The sequence below is a fragment of the Nannospalax galili genome, unplaced genomic scaffold, assembly GCF_000622305.1.
Source record: "Nannospalax galili isolate Female #2095 unplaced genomic scaffold, S.galili_v1.0 scaffold100, whole genome shotgun sequence".
Lineage (NCBI taxonomy): Eukaryota > Metazoa > Chordata > Mammalia > Rodentia > Spalacidae > Nannospalax > Nannospalax galili.
The window spans coordinates 14,521,965-14,525,794 of record NW_008352891.1 but is presented as its reverse complement, the minus strand read 5'-3'; positions in this window follow the sequence as shown (position 1 = coordinate 14,525,794).

Here is a 3,830-nt window from a genome sequence, read left to right as displayed (position 1 = left end):
AGAAGAAGCATTTCATTACAACAGCATTGACATATTCAATAACAATTTCCAGAGCTAAGATGCTTCTCTTTCAAAATTGGCTGTAAATTTTAAGGTTTACAGTTGAATTGTATAATGAGTACAATATTGTACTCTGTATAACCCCTATAAGACTAATAATGAAATGGAGATGTTTTTTAAAGTTTAAAACCTCATTTAATTTTACATCTTATAGGGTTTATACGGAGTACCATATTGTATAACTGTATTAATTCAACTGTAAACCTAAAAATTTACAGCCAATTTTGAAAGAGATGTATCTTAGCTCTGGAAATTGTTATTGAATATGTCAATGCTGTTGTAATGAAATGCTTCTTCTAATTATATTGTTATTAAATAAATAATTTTAAAAAAACCCAAAAACACAGGTTTGGGGGAGTAAGACTCTTGGGAGCAGAACTACTTTTAGAAACTTAAGGAAGCTACATCCAAATAGCCTACTTCTACTGTGGTCCAAACTAGTCTTTACTCATGAAAGAGGACACAGGAGAAAACTTTCCTGGTTGAAGATGGGAGCTTCTGGGGTATAGCTAGTAGGGAGGGTGCAGACCCAGGACAAGAGGGAGAGACAATTGTAGCCTCTGAGCACTAAGGGCAGGTAGAAGGTGTGAACAGAGACTTAGTTTGGGAAGACACATCTTGTTCCCACACTCAGGAGTGTGCTGGCATCTGCGAATTGCTGTCTGCCCTCAGGTGGTCTCTATTCCATTTCTTCTAGGCCTGGGGATAGGGTTCCGCATAGCCTAAAGATTTCCGTTCATCACCTTAGAGTTTATTCAGTTTACCAGGACAAGTGAGCTGAATGTCAAGGACCAGAGTGTAGCCCCACTGCAGGCCTAGATGTAGCTGTGGAACTTTGGTCTGCACAGGACTCTTGAGATAAACCACATCCTTTCTGTCCTCTCAATTATGGGATCAGAATGGTGAAGTGAGTTTATACATGTTGCTTCTAGACCTGCTCTGAGGAAAGGAATCCATTATCCATCAGCTCTAGTAGCTAGAACCCTCTTTGCCCTCAGATGGCTTATAGATTACTATGTCTATAATTGGAGTCTGATTAACCTTCCTGTTATTTTAGATAAGCTGTCAAAACATGCTGATACACTCTCCAAAGTTTCTGTGACGAAGTTGCTGAAATGCCTTCGTGCCATGTTTTATTTGGGGGTTTGTTGTTGTTTTTCCTTTCCAGGTCTTCCCTGTAAGTTTCTCTCATTCCAACTCTTATCTCCTATAAAATGTATCCTGGTTCCTCACTTTGCTTTCTCTTGGGATGCAACTTCAATAGGATCCTCCCTGAAGACCCTAAGGACATCCCATGGATCCCAGAGTCTGCAGGGAGCATGTGACTACAGGTCATTCAGATTTCAGAATGAACTCGTTAAATCTGTGCACCTACCAGTGTTCAAGACAAACAGAGCCTGTAGAATATCAAGACCTGATACTTTAAAGATAATTACAACTGGATTTTAAAAACATAGTACTATGTATTCTATATAAATATGGCTGTGTCAAGAGAAAAAAAATACACTTTCGCTAGCTGCCATGTATTTGCACAAACACATGTTCCACCATGAATATTTAAAACAAGGACTCGGGTTGGGCATGCTCTGGGACTGTGTTTTGGTAGCACTTGCTGCTGCTTGACCTGATCTATTTTCTCTGGGCACTCATTGGTCAAGGGCCTGCCTAATCAAGCCCTTGGCTTGATCACACTCTGATGTGAGCTGGAGAGAAGAAGACCTAATTCCACCACTCACAGACCTATGGCCTATAACTTCTAGCACCTTTGTGTTGGGCTTGCAGCTAGGGTGGAGGCTCCTGACAGAAGGCTGTCTGAGGACTGAGGACTGCAAGCTAGACCACCTGCTATTGGCACTGGGATGAACTCTGCTTGCCGAGCTGGTCAAACTTTGGGTGAGTTGATGAAGTCACTCACTGCTGGTGAGTCATCCTGTCACAAGTTCCTACAAGAAAGGGAAGTGGATTGCACAGTGTTGTTAATTTTGCAAATAAGGAAGACACTGCTCAGGAAGTGAAGTGACTTTCTAAAACTAAATCTTGCAAGCATTAATATGCTGCATATTCATATGATAATGTAGCTTTGGTAATGATTCGAAGCACTTCATATCCCAATAGTATTTGCATTTTATTCTGAATTTCTTAAAACACGAAGACATTTCTATTCACAGAACAGATTTATGCTGCAGCCGGTGGGGGTGGGGGTTAATCTAGGCCAGAATCCTTTAGAGCTCACTTTCTTTCTTCTTGAGGCCTCCACAGGGTCAGGTCTCTCTCATACACACAAAGAAGGTGAAATTTGAAAATCTGAAATGCTCCAGATCACCCATCAATTGATCTTTCATAAATACAAATTTTAGTTCAAATTTAAATGTTTTGAATAGTTTTCTCTGTATGAAGTATGTGGCCACATGGAATGAAACATTCATGCATTTGTTCACACAATTGTAATACTCTAATAGTGATATTCTTCTCTGACCTGGGCTTGGCAAAAAGTAAAACAGCAGAATCACACTGAGCAGTGAGCAGCCTCGGCACCACAGAGGGTCTCTACAGTCCCACCGTTAGCAGTGAGCCCAGAGCTGCTGCTCCCCTTCTGCTGAAAGGTGGCCATTCCTACTTCCTGCAACCTCTTGCCACATCCAGCATCCTTAATGAATTAAGTGCAACACACCTGCAGACCTTGGGGGGAAGCACACACCTCTAGTTTCAGTCCTAAGCTTTCAAAAACCGCAGGATTGTTGGGCAATCAATATCTCTGTCACTCTAGATTCCCGAAACTCCGGCTTTGCTCCAAGCGGGCCTGTCCTGGGGGAGAGAAGCCACTCTCTCAGCTTGTATGTGGGCTTGCCGGAAGGCTGGTGGACTGGCAGCTCTCTGGGAAGTTGTGGCTCTGCTGTGTCACCTGTAAGCTTTGTGCTTCCTTCCATAGGCCATCCAGAGAGGAAGTCAGAGTTGCTGATTTCTGTGAGTGTTGAGTGGATGCTGCTCCAGGCACCCTGGGGAAGTCAGAGAAGCTATGACATTAAGTGTGAATATTAAAGGTTTTTTTTCCCACTGTTTTTGTTTGATCAGATACTTTTATAGAAATTATTCTGATTAAATAAAGAAGTGGTTACAACTATGATAATGTGATCTATTATTTATCAAGTAATACCAAGATATCAGACTCAAATAAGGGTCATATTTCTTTGATTAACCCAAGTTTCTGCAGTGCCATGTAGGAAGGGATCAAACTATTCTTTCAAAAGAAGCTAAAAGACTCAGAAAGGTCAAATATTTTCCCAAAATTCAAATGAAAGAATAGAAATTAACACACAGAATCTGGTCATCAAATGTACAGCATGTTCTTATACTGCCCCACAGAGCCACGTGGACACACTGGCCCGGCCCTCAGCCTCACCCACTTAGGGTCACCCATGTGCTGACTGACAGAATCTACTAGGACACAGATGTGACAGCTTTTCCTCTTGGCAGTGATTAGGTACGTCCATAGGCATGTGTTCCAAATAGCGGTGCTCTGTCAGCCTGGAACAGAAAGGATGCCGGAGGGAGCTGAAGTGAGCTACAAGGTACATGTTGCAAGAGCAAAGTACTCTTTTGCTTCTGCACCATTGATAATTGGGATCGTTCATCCTCCCAGAATAAATGTCAAGCCTGGGGGCTGGAGAGATGGATCAGCAGTTAAGAACACCGATTGTTCTTGCAGAAGACCCAGGTTTGAATCCCAGCACCCACATAGCAGCTAACAACTGTCCATAACTCCAGTCCCA